This window comes from Gigantopelta aegis, chromosome 12 (genome assembly GCF_016097555.1).
Source record: "Gigantopelta aegis isolate Gae_Host chromosome 12, Gae_host_genome, whole genome shotgun sequence".
Lineage (NCBI taxonomy): Eukaryota > Metazoa > Mollusca > Gastropoda > Neomphalida > Peltospiridae > Gigantopelta > Gigantopelta aegis.
The window spans coordinates 45,859,660-45,873,460 of record NC_054710.1 but is presented as its reverse complement, the minus strand read 5'-3'; the positions used below and the strand labels follow the sequence as shown (position 1 = coordinate 45,873,460).

General features: G+C 40.1%; 3 non-coding genes across 3 annotated transcripts; 2 read left to right on the top strand and 1 right to left on the bottom strand.

Moving 5' to 3' along the window:
* The first annotated feature begins 1,558 nt into the window (after positions 1–1,558).
* On the top strand, positions 1,559–1,630 carry Trnap-ugg. The gene has a single exon. It is a non-coding gene; the product is annotated as a tRNA-Pro (tRNA).
* A 2,152-nt stretch (positions 1,631–3,782) lies between these two features.
* On the bottom strand, positions 3,783–3,854 carry Trnap-agg. Its single transcript has one exon. It is a non-coding gene; the product is annotated as a tRNA-Pro (tRNA).
* Positions 3,855–4,172: 318 nt separating this feature from the next.
* On the top strand, positions 4,173–4,244 carry Trnap-ugg. The gene has a single exon. It is a non-coding gene; the product is annotated as a tRNA-Pro (tRNA).
* The last annotated feature ends 9,557 nt before the right edge of the window (positions 4,245–13,801 follow it).

The following is a 13,801-nucleotide window of genomic DNA, read 5'->3' as shown; positions in this document are numbered from 1 at the left end:
AAACTGCTTTTTGTCTGAACTTGGTTTATACTGACTGTGATCTTACTGGGTTTCCTCAAATACTATATATATGAATTACCAAATGTTAGACATCCAATAGCCGATGATTAATAAATCAATGCGCTCTAGTGGTGTCGTTAAAAAACAACTTTTTTCCTCAATGTCAGTGTACAATAGACTTGTATAGTAAGGTGAAACGCAGACAAACAGTGGATGGGCGTGCAGACAGTGTTTACCTGTTGTTCCAAGTCGTCTGGTAAATCTGAACGACAAATCCGTTATCCGTGATCAAGACCGTATCTCCAGGGCCGTACCCTCGGGGGGGGGGGGGGGGGCAGGGGGCATAGGGGGAGGGGTGCAGTTGCCCCCTGAGAATCTCACTTTTTCAGAAAATAGCATACACATCTCATGGTTTAATTTGTATTGTGTTTCATTTGTTTATAAAACGTAGTGCACCACCCCCCCCCCCCCCCCCCCCCCCCCAACCACCTATGATTTTGATCAGGGTACGGACCTGATCTCTGCACAGTACAGAGTCAAATGGGCATTTGGCAAGATAGTGGCTGGTTCCATGAATCTATTTGTATCCTGAGTACTCTGCCTTTCGAGATCTAAGCGGACATTTGAAGCGATCGTAACCGTCCAAATGTACGTCTAGCTCGCAAACAGCAGAGTTGCGGACTACTCTATCTACTGTCTCGTCTATAGGAGGACAGCCACTCCCGAGGAGATCATTTACTGGACAATACACCCTTTTGATCGCCATAAAGTGGACAGCTACTCTCTTGGCGATCCGTTACTGGAAAATACATCATTTGGACCGCCACAAAGAGGAGAACCATTCCCCAGTAAGATCATTTGCTAGACAATACAAAAGTTGGGCTTGTCCGGGATTCGAACACGGGACCTCTTGCACCCTAAGCGAGAATCATACCCCTAGTCCAACAAGGCAGTTAGCAAACTACATCTATCTAGGTTATCCATGTTTTAATTCGAGACACTACACTGGCGTAGGAAGCGGGAAAGGGTGGGGGGAGGGGAGCAAGGGGGCATATACCCCCCACTTTTCAGATAGTTTGCTTTATATTTGCTTTTTAATAGTGTAAAAGTGTGTAAATATAAAAGTGTGCCCCCACCTCCCTAGGCCACTGCGTGACTAATATACGTCTGAACACGTGGCACTTCAACTGACAAAAGACGGTCACGTTGCGACCGTATCCAACACCCACTCAGTGTCGGTGTGCTAGTGTATTGATTGTCTTACCTTCTCATACAGTTGAACATTATAAAAGTAGATCTCAGTAGATGCTGTTTAATTGGTTGTGTATAAAACATAGCTAGTTATTAGATTTTAACATTTATATAAAAGTCGCTATATGCATTAATAACCCAATAGCCGATGTATTTTTCGTGCTGGGGTGTCGTTAAACATTCATTCATTCATTCAAACATTCATTCAAACATTCATTCATATTTATTAATATTAATTTAACTTCTAAATTGAAACAGGCTACATAATTTCATTAATTTCATAAAAATACAACTGTTTGTCATCAGTGGCTCGTTGGTCTAGGGGTATGATTCTCGCTTTGGGTGCGAGAGGCCCCAGGTTCGAATCCCGGACGAGCCCTACATTTTGCTGTTATTTATTATTATTATTTTTTAAATATGTTATATCATTTATAATTTATGTTTTCTTATTTAAGAACTGTGATGTTACTTAATTTCACCACATGTACACTCAAAGTAGAACCCCGGGGTGTGGTTACATGATAAAGACAATATAATACAAGCCAGTAGGAACGATATCTCGACGGAGGTGGAGGTGTGGGGTGTGGTTACATGATAAAGACAATATAATACAAGCCAGTAGGAACGATATCTCGACGGAGGTGGAGCTGTGGGGTGTGGTTACATGATAAAGACAATATAATACAAGCCAGTAGGAACGATATCTCGACGGAGGTGGAGCTGTGGGGTGTGGTTACATGATAAAGACAATATAATACAAGCCAGTAGGAACGATATCTCGACGGAGGTGGAGCTGTGGGGTGTGGTTACATGATAAAGACAATATAATACAAGCCAGTAGGAACGATATCTCGACGGAGGTGGAGGTGTGGGGTGTGGTTACATGATAAAGACAATATAATACAAGCCAGTAGGAACGATATCTCGACGGAGGTGGAGGTGTGGGGTGTGGGGATGGGGGGGGGGGGGATAAAGATCACCGTGACAGTCTGTAGTAGAAGAGGCAGTCTCCAGATAGTGGGGGAACACAAGCCATTTTTTGTATCTTTATTGATATAGAAGACCAACAACAACAACAACAACAAAACCGTACATTTTCATCTAGGTTCCAAACTGATCGGATCTTAATTATTTTAACATCAATGGCGTAGCCAGCATGAGGCAGACAAGACGCTTGCCTCGTCTGGAATAACCCCAGATTTATTTTATTTTTCCCATGACACTGATATTTATTATACAGGTCTGGGTTTACCTCGGCGCTTTATCCTCTCTGGCTACGCCCCAGAACATGTTTATATACCAGTAAGGTTTCAAGCATGTCTGTCCCGGGTCCCGCTCCTGGAGAGCCAGGGGTCTGATCCGGGACCGAACGGTTCCAACCTGACTGTTTCCCAATGTGAAATTATCATGCCTCTTTCTTATAGCAGAAAGGGATCTTTTATATGTATGCGGCATCCCACAGACAGGACAGTACATACTATGGCTTTTATTACACCAGTCGCCTGGAACGAAAAATATTCCAGTAGGCACAACGATGGGGATCGATCCTCTATCGACCGCACAGCAGGCGAGCGCTTTACGATCCGCCCCAAATTGTAACAAATGAAAAAAAGTTTGTTTTGTTTAACGACACGAATTTAGTTCTAAGAAAAAGAGTACCACTGTTCTTTATTGTATTATGTTGGTGTCTGAACAGACGTGACAGTATGATTATGGAATATTGGAAGGGTAACACTGCTTCATGAGTATGACATATCAAACTGACAGATGCATATCTGCTTAGCTACAGGCAAGACCATTATTCACACTGCCTGTGTTACAGATTTTTAACGAGAGTTGTCTCCCCTCAATTACCCGATGTGTGAAGAAAGAAAAAATGAGATTGGATTATTAAAGATACAGGGGGCGAATTATTAATTTCATTTCCTTAAATCATGTCACAAAGACTTTTCCCAAAATGAAAAAGTAGGGTTTATCCGGGATTCGAACCCGGTACCTCTCGCATTCTAAGGGAAAATCATAGCCCTAAACTCATAGTCACAAGAGGAAACCCGCTATATTTTTCCATTAGCAGCAAGGGATCTTGTATATGCACCATCCCACATTTGGGAAACACTGCAACAAACGAATTCCAGTGAGAGGCCCAACGACGGGGATCGATCCTACATCGACAGCGCGAGCGCTTTACGACTGGGCTACGTTCCGCCCTATATTGCAACAAGTGACTGTCAGTGATAAACGATTCCGATAACAGATGTCAGTAATATGACAGTAAGATATTGTGATTTACAATCACGCTTCAAATTCCAACAACAGGCTGGTAGGTACTGGGTTCGGATCCCAGACCCAGATAGTAACCTGCATGTAATTATTTGACTACAAACTTGTTGATGAAAAAGAATCGAAACATTCATTTAATACATAGAAGAAAAAAAGACAAAAAAAGACAAAGAAACCCCCCAAAAACAAAAACAATAATAACAAACCCCCTGCCCTGTTAAAAACTCAAACAACAACAAAAAGAAAAAGTAGGGCTTGTCCGGGATTCGAACCCGGGACCTCTCGCACCCTAAGCGAGAATCATACCCCTAGACCAACAAGCCATCTAACACACAGTGTCTATCTAGGTTATCCATGTTCTAATTGGAGACACGTAACACGTGGCACTTTAAATAACAGAACACGCTGTGACCTCAACCAACACGCACTCAGTGTCAGTGTTATATTGATTGTTTTACCTTCTCTTACAGTTATTATAAAAATAGATCTCAATAACTCATTTAACTCGTTTTGTGTATTGCATAGCTAGTTATTAGATTTTAAAATGTATGTAAAAAGTGTCTATTGATATTAACTTCTAAATTAGAAAAGGCAACATAATTTTCATTAATTTTATAAAAATACAACGCTTAGTTATCAGTGGCTCGTTGGTCTAGGGGTATGATTCTCGCTTTGGGTGCGAGAGGCCCCGGGTTCGAATCCCGGACGAGCCCTCTATTTTGCTGTTATTTATTACTCTTTTTTTTTTTCTCTTTTTTTTTTAAAGAAAGAAAGGAAGTGTTTTATTTAACGACGCACTCATCACATTTTATTTAAGGTTATATGGCGTCAGACATATGGTTAAGGACCACACAGATTTTTTTAGAGGAAACCCGCTGTCGCCACATAGGCTACTCTTTTACGACAGGCAGCAAGGGATCTTTTATTTGCGCTTCCCACAGGCAGGATAGCACAAACCATGGCCTTTGTTGAACCAGTTATGGATCACTGGTCGGTGCAAGTGGTTTACACCTATCCACTGAGCCTTGCAGAGCACTCACTCAGGGTTTGGCGTCGGTATCTGGATTAAAAATCCCATGCCTCGACTGGGATCCGAACCCAGTACCTACCAGCCTGTAGACCGACGGCCTGCCACGACGCCACCGAGGCCGGTCTTTTTTTTAAATGCGTTATATTTTTCGTAATTTAAGTTTTCTTAAAGAAAACGGATGTGGTTATATAATTAAGCTTAGCCAATATAACACAAGCCAGAAAGAACGATATCTTGTGCAAAAACACGCAGAGGTGGATCTAGGAGGGTGGGGGGGGGGGGGGAGGGGGACGGGGCAGGGGCCCGGGCCCCCCTAAATTTTGCAACAGTTATAATTTTATTATATATTAATTTTCATCCCTCCAAACCTCCCCCAATGTTCCCTTGGCATTCCGCCTCATGTCATTGTCCCCCCCCCCCCCAAATGAAATTTTCTGGATCCGCCACTGCCACGTGGTGTTGTATAAAACAGGTATATAACAGCTGGACGTGTACCACAAGGGAAAATTCGTCTACATTCCCCCAATATGGAGACAGGGGCGGGACGTAGCCCAGTGGTAAAGCGCTTGCTTGATGCGCAATCGGTTTGGAATCGATCCCCGTCAGTGGGCCCATTGGGCTATTTCTCGATCCAGCCAGTGAACCACGACTAGTACATCAAAGGCCGTGGTATATGCTATCCTGTCTATGGGATGGTGCATATAAAAGATCTCTTGTTGCTAATCGAAAAGAGTAGCCCATGAAGTGGCGACAGCGGGTTTGCTCCCTCACTATCTGTGTGGTCCTTAACCATATGTCCGAAGCCATATAACCGTAAATAAAATGTGTTGAGTGCGTCGTTAAATAAACCATTCCCTTCCAATATGGAGACCTAAAGTGTTGACGGATTCGAAAGACAATGCGTTGCAAACGAACATCGGAAGTGTGATTGTGACGGAAACAGTCGCGCTGTCGTGCGCTTGTCCCAATGAACACGTGATTGCCAAATATAAGAGAAACAACGGACACACCTTCCGGATTTCAATGTAAGTTGTGACAATAAAAAGTCATTGTATTATTAATAATTTGTGTTTGTGTTTTGTTTTATTTCATTTCAAATACAGGTTTACAGTTAAATGAAAAGAGTAGGTGTACACCTACACTTTTCCTAAAAGAAGTAGTTGTATCAAAATACGCTTCCAATTTGAATACATCTACACCTTTAACAAAATACACCTCCAGTTTGAATACATCTACACCTGTAACAAAATACACCTCCACGTTTAACACGATATACCTCCAGTGTTTCTGCCAGAAAGAAATATTTGAGTATGGCGCTATGAAATTGAATGCAACCACAGTCAACAGGGAGTATGGTGGGCCTCCCCAACAAAGCAAATAGGTTAAGTAATGATAAGAGTCATTACTTTTGTCAAAATGTTAACTTAAAAAAAAATCTGTAAAACATTTGGGTATAGCACCATACCCGTTTTACCCTCTGGCAGAAACCCTGACCTCCACCTGTAACAAAATATACTTCTACTTAAAAAAAATACACCTCCACTTTCAAGAAAATACACCTACACCTACACTTTGAATAAAAGACAATACATACACAATTGTTAGCGAGTCTCCCCTGGCTTGTCATGTCACGAGCTGAACAGTTCAGGCCCTTTTAAGGGCCCTATGGACAACCTAGGGAGACATTTCAACGCCATCTAGGTCCCCTTAACGAGCTACTCTCGGTTTACTAAATTCCAAAACTATATACGTAGCTCCCTTCTTTACTATTTCGGCGGACCGTTCAAAAATGCGCCTAATTTCTCTTTGGATTCATTCTTCGGGACTCAAAATTCCATAGCACCAAACCACCCTCCGCCTGTTACCAATCACGGTCGGACTGCAGGTACTCCCTTGCACCTGGCAATGCAGGCGGTCCCTAAACCCTCCCCACCCCTTTCCTGTCCTGGACGGAGGAACCGGCTGAGGCTGACACCTGCGCCCAGGACAGGCGTGCGCTACAACAGCTTGCTCTGAATGTGCACGTTAAAGTCTCTGACCTGACCTGACCTGATCTGAACAAAGTACACCTCCACTTTCAACAAAATACACCTACACTATTAAGAAGATAACCTACACGTTTAACAACATACACCTACACATGAAACAAAACGCACCTACACTTTTAACAAAAGAAAACATGACAACGAGTATATTTTAAGAAAACCACATGACATCTAGAAATACGGAAATAACCGAGTGTATTGGTGCAGGTTGGGTGTATCTTGGGTGTATCGTAATGCATAATTATTATATGTAACGAAAAAACAAGAAAGAAAGAAAAAAAAAAGTCGGTTTGGTCAGACCAAAGTTTCAGAGTTGGTGCGTTTTTAAAAAAAAGAATTTAATTCTTTTTTTTTAAAGCATGGATTGCACAGAAAAACAGAAACGGTCGGTATATTTAATTGTTTTACATCCTCCTCACCTGCCTTAGTCCATCCTCAATGGCCATGGTGCCCCCTCCCTTGCCTTGGTACCCTAAATATTTTCCTTTACATTTTGCATATAGCCAAAGCACTTTTTTATGACTTCGACTTTGGCAGCACATGTTTATCAAAACAAGCCATGCTACAGAACCTGTTTTAGAGAGAAATTAAAGACAGCTAATGTTCCAAGCCAGCATATAGACCTTGCTTTAATGGACAATTTTAACAGTTTTATTTTGCTAGCTGAGACCAGTAGGCCCTTTTGTAAACGATGAGTAAAGATTTAATTACCGCAGGAAAAAAACACAAAAAAACAACAACAACCAAAAACAAATGTTGATGCCCGAGGGTCAAAATCGACGCGCGTGCTGACCAAAGACCAGGAATTTATATTGGTGTACGATAATACCGCACGTCTACATAGCACCCTCTAGGTGACGAGATGTAAACCATGCTTTAAGCTTATCGTCCTCAAATTGAGCATTTAAAAAGGTTTTCAAGTTTTAAATCATTTTTACCGCCATGTAATTTCCAAGTATGAAATCGTTTACCACCTACTAGTTGAGAAGGTTTAAATCTTTACTGCCCCTTAGTTGACCCGTTTTTGATGTTTACCACCTACTAGTTGAGAAGGTTTAAATCTTTACTGCCCCTTAGTTGACCGGTTTTTAATGTTTACTGCCCTTTAGTTGACCCGTTTTTAATGTTTACCACCTACTAGTTGAGAAGGTTTAAATCTTTACTGCCCTTTAGTTGACCGGTTTTTAATGTTTACCACCTACTAGTTGGGAAGGTTTAAATGTTTACTGCCCCATAGTTGACTCGTTTTTAATGTTTACCACCTACTAGTTGAGAAGGATTAAATGTTTACTGCCCTTTAGTTGACCCGTTTTTAATGTTTATCACCTATTAGTTGAGAAGGTTTAAATGTTTACCGCCCTTTAGTTGACCCGTTTTTAATGTTTACCACCTACTAGTTGAGAAGGTTTAAATCTTTACTGGCCTTTAGTTGACCCATTTCTAATGTTTACCAATTACTAGTTGAGGAGGTTTAATTGTTTACTGGCCTTTAGTTGACCCGTTTTTAATGTTTACCACCTACTAATTGAGAAGGTTTAAATGTTTACCACCTACTAGTTGGGAAGGTTTAAATGTTTACTGCCCCTTTGTTGACTCGTTTTTAATGTTTACCACCTACTAGTTGAGAAGGTTTAAATGTTTACCGCCCCTTAGTTGACCAGTTTTTAATGTTTATCACCTACTAGTTGAGAAGGTTTAAATGTTTACCGACCCTTAGTTGACCCGTTTTTAATGTTTACCACCTACTAGTTGAGAAGGTTTAAATGTTTACTGCCCCTTAGTTGACCCGTTTATAATGTTTACCAACTACTAGTTGAGAAGGTTTAAATGTTTACTGCCCCTTAGTTAACTCGTTTTTAATGTTTATCACCTACTAGTTGAGAAGATTTAAATGTTTACTGCACTTTAGTTGACCCGTTTTTAATGTTTACCACCTACTAGTAGAGGTAGTACTAGACCAAATAACTTCCGGCTGGGTCAAAGTTCGAGGTGCACCGAACTTTTGATACAGAAGTGAACACCACAAGTCCTGTGATTGGTTATAAATGTGAGTGTGTTGGTTGTAAAAAATAATAGTTTCTGTAAAAAAAAGTACTAGAATTTTGTGCGGAACTAGGGTAGTCATAGACGCTACCCGTTATCTCAGAAATGAGCAGCTTGACCCCCAATTTTTTCTGATTCACTTTAAGTGTGAGAGGTGGTAGTATTTATATCTGTGGCGTTTATGTCAGTTGATACGTTGCAGGTAGGAGTTTTAGCCACATATGTTACTATTGTCGTCTATGGGATTTGATTTGGTAGTATACACCCTATAGCACATATTCAGTGCATAATAAAAAATATTATGATTTTGTCATTTTATTTAATTAAACTATACTGGTTGATTAATTAGCCATCACTCGACCATGCAAGTTCACAATGACCTTGACCTTGACAATAATCTCTGTACATGGCTCTGAATGGAGTTTGAATCAAAGTTAGCACTGAAGAAAAGTTGGTTTTGGCCTATAATTCATACTGTAAAGATTTCAATAATTTCTTTTTACATGGTATTTGACTTGCCATATACAACTGCCCTTAAATATGGTATTATATATAGGCAACCTGAACTAACATTTTAATAGCAATTTATTTGTATATTAAAAATAGCATGTGCCAATAGTGGGTTAATGTCTTTAGTTTCCATTAACATTGTTAATTTTTTATGTATGAAATTCTGAAAACTCAAATTTATAAAGAACTTGATTTTTATTGTCATTTTGACATATTTATAGGGTGCTAAGTTATATTTTAGACAAATTTGTAGTTTTATGCAAAATTTAAAGTAAATTTGAAGAAAAACTTTACCAAAAACATAATTAAATTTGTTGTCACTATTGTGCCTTCTGTTCTTATTTGTACATAACAATAAGGTTGTTAAACAAATATACTTAGATCTCCAGATAATTTTTTTTCTTAATAATCACTTAGTTAGCTCTCATGAAAAGCATATTGAGTTTATACTAGATTCAGAACCAATTTTTTTCAGATTTGATTATCTGCCTTGGGTTAAGTTGATAATTTATTTTATTGTTAAAGCTGTATTACCTAATGCTACTAGCTAAATAAAATGCTGGATTACAGATTGTAGGAATACATCTAATATACATATTGTATTCATCCGGATTAGAAAATAATGCAAGAAAATAGATGTCCGGGTAATTTTGTCATTTAAAAATAGTTTTTTTTCAGTAATTAATCAAAAATAAATGTGTGAAAGCTGCATGATAATTCCAGATATCACAACTATTAAAACCTCCAACTACAGTAGGCTATAAATAAAATATAGTCAGGAATATTGGTGGCTGCCAATGGTTTTGATGGTTCATTATGAAAATCAGCATGGCCGATGGATTTGAAATTCCCACACCTGGTAACTTGAAGACACCCACACCCAGCATACAGAATTTCCTCCCAACACTAATGTTCAGGACATTAAGTCATTACTTCATACAGGTACAGTCATGTTTGTGTTTCCTTCCTCAGACAGTGTATTTTTTTAATACTGATATTTCTTTGATGTGCCTGTTAAGGTCTTCATAATCTAGGGGTCAATCAAGTGCATGTGTTTTAATGGAATTCTTTAAAGGGGTAGATGTACTCTAACTATCTTTGTTGTCTCTACATATATACCTGAGTACACACACCTAACTGAAAGTAAATATCTTCAGGAGTTTTATTTTAAAACATTTTGTTGTTTAATATGACATATTGCATTTGTACAAAACTATATGCAATATATATGCTTTTTGAGGTGTACATTATATTAGGTTGCACTGTAGAAACAACAGTTTCAGTGAGGTTGTCAGTTTATGTCAGAATACACCAGATCCTGGTTGTCATAAAGACACATAGCTGGACACTTTTTGAAAAATGTATGTTATCAGTATAGGTAGTACTAGACCAAATAACTTCTGGCTGGGTCAAAGTTCGAGGTGCACCGAACTTTTGATAGAGAAGTGAACACCACAAGTCCTGTGATTGGTTATAAATGTGAGTGTGTTGGTTGTAAAAAATAATAGTTTCATCTGGGTAAAAAAAAAATGCAATTTTATTTCATCTAGTACCAATGTGTCAAGTAGCCTGGTGCTTGAAACATGTATGGGGTACCTGTAAAAAAAAGTACTCGAATTTTGTGCGGAACTTGGGTAGTCATAGACGCTACCCGTTATCTCAGAAACGAGCAGCTTGACCCCCATTATTTTCTGATTCACTTTAAGTGTGAGATGTGGTAGTATTTATATCTGTGGCGTTTATGTCAGTTGATACGTTGCAGGTAGGAGTTTTAGCCACATATGTTACTATTGTCGTCTATGGGATTTGATTTGGTTGTATACACCCTAGAGAAGATTTAAATGTTTACTGCCCCTTAGTTGACCCGTTTTTAATGTTTACCACCTATTAGTTGAGAAGGTTTAAATGTTTACTGCCCTTTAGTTGACCAGTTTTTAATGTTTACCACCTACTAGTTGAGAAGGTTTAAATGTTAACTGCCCTTAGTTATCCCGTTTTTAATGTTTACCACCTACGTGTCATGTCATAGGGTTTAACGTGCACATTCAGAGCAAGGGGACCGCCTGCACTGGCAGGTGCAAGGGAGCACCAGCAGTCCGACCGGGATCGGTAGCAGGCGGGGGTGGGTGGTGGTGCTATGGAATTTTGAATGGAGCAGTTAATATGCCAAAGAGAAAAGGTGCGCATTTTTGATTTGAAGGAATTTTGGCGCGAATACCACCTACTAGATGAGAAGGTTTAAATGTTTACTGCCCTTTAGTTGACCCGTTGTTAATCTTTACCCACCTACTAGTTGGGAAGGTTTAAATGTTTACTGCCCTTTAGTTGACTCGTTTTAAATGTTTACCACCTCAAGTTAACAAAATTGTAAATCATGTTTACTATTCTGTAGTTGATAAGACATAAAGGTAAAACATTTTTTATTATCTCCCTTTAGTTTTTACCGAGTATCTACCGAGGCGGTTTGATCCTAGCACCTATTATACGTCAGACGAACGTTGTCCTACTTTTACTTGTATTATATCGAGACTACTGAACACAGTAAAGGTTTTCATCCAACCTTTTTTTTTTAGCACAGCGAATTATTTCCCAAAACAAAAACACCCAGAAAGATGTTCTAATTACTGGCCTCGGTAGTGTCATGGTTAAGCTATCGGACATAAGGCTAGTAGGTATAGGGTTCGCAGCCCGGTACCGGGTCGCACCCAGAGCAAGTTTTAACGAATCAATGGGTAGATGTAAGACCACTACACCATCTTCTCTGTCACTAACCACCACTAACAAGTAACTACTAACTCACTGTCCTGGACACACAGCCCAGATAGCTGAGGTGTGAGCCAAGGACAGCTTGCTTGAACCTTAATTGGGTATAAGCACGAAAATAAGTTGAAATGAAATGAAATGTTCCAAATACAGTTTTGTTTTAATAGTATCAACCGCACGTTGATAACCCGGAATGTTAAATTAATAATATGCAAATTTGCACCAGGGGCGGATCCAGGATTTTCTTTTTAACGAGAGAGTCATAAAATTGTAAAAGGGGAATTTTGAGTTTGTCAAAAGCAAATGAGCCGAGCTCGGAAAGAAAGCAAAATGTGTAGGTTGGTTCGGGGCATGCTCCCCGGAAATGTTTGAAACAAAGATGATCAGAGATGCGTTTTCAGGGAAAATTAGTGTTCTGTATTGTGATATCATGAATTTATCCCCCTCCCCCCCCAAAAAAACAACAACACCAAAAACCCCCCCAAAAAAACCCCAAACAAAACAACAACAAAAAACCGACAACAACCCCCCCCCCCCCCCCCCCCCCCCCATACAAAAACAAAACAACAAAGTAATTAAAAAGAGCATTTAAAACCGGCTGGGATCCCCTTGGAACCGCCGGCCATGTGCATGTAATTATTAGTTTTTCATTCATTCATTTGATTAATATCCAATTAAGGTTCATGCATGCTGTCCTGGGCAAACCCTTCAGCTATATGGGCTGTTTGTCCTGGACAGTGAGTTAGTGGTTAGTGAGAGAAAAGTGTGCGTAGTGGGCTTACACCTACCCATTGAGTCGTTCAAACTCGCTCCGGGTGGGAGCCGGTACCGGACTGCGAACCCAGTACCTGCCAGCCTTATGTCCGATGGCTTAACCACGACATCACCAAGTTTACTGAACCAGCTGGAATATCCCATTGATTAAGTGAGGGGGACAACCAACGTTAGCCCAATCCTTTTGTATATTGTATGCTACAAGATATGTTTCAGTCAAACCAGTGTGTGACATGCTCTAGTTGTTCAGTAATGAGACTAGACATGATCTCTGCCCCCCTCTCACCCAGTGGGCGACGTTAAGAAAATTCAGGAAGTTGGCCGAGTTCCGAGTCATTTATGACGATAACAAAGTCACAGTGACTGCACTTTAAGAGGCCTCGGTGGTGTCGTGGTCAAAGCCATCCAACACAAGACTGGTAGGTACATGGTTCGCAGCCTGGTACCGGTGTGACAGCCCAAAATATACCCGCCAAACTATATCCGGGGTTAAAGTGGGCTAGCCTGTTTTATACCCCTAACCCTAACCCTCATTTTTTTATTACTAACCTGTATACAAAATAAATAAATAAATAATAATAATAAACGTCTTAAAAGAAAAGCAACTAATGCTTTCATAAAAGAGAGGGATATTCTAGGCTAGTCCAGTTTTTACCCCGGGTATAGTTTGGCGGGTGTATATTTTGGGCTGTTACACCGGCTCCTACCCAGAAAGAGTTTTAACGACTCAATGGGTTGGTGTCAGAAAACTATACCCTGTTCGCTCACACTAACGACTAACCACTAACAACTAACCCACTGTCCTGGACAGACAGCCCAGATAGCTGAGGTGTGTGCCCAGGGGTAAAAAAAGAAGAAAAAAGATCGTATAACCCGCAGCAGCAGATAAGCCACAGGGAGCAATTTTCCTGTGGCCATTTGTTCAGAAGCGCCTTCTGACCTGCCCGACGCCAGGATCGACCAAACGACAATCAAATTGCTCACCCTGGATGGAATACGTCCCCACGATCTAAAATAGAATATATGTCATTCATTTCTTAATACAACCTACGCTTGAGTCGCTACAAGTCAAAACGACCGAGAAGTTTAAATAGATATACTTTAT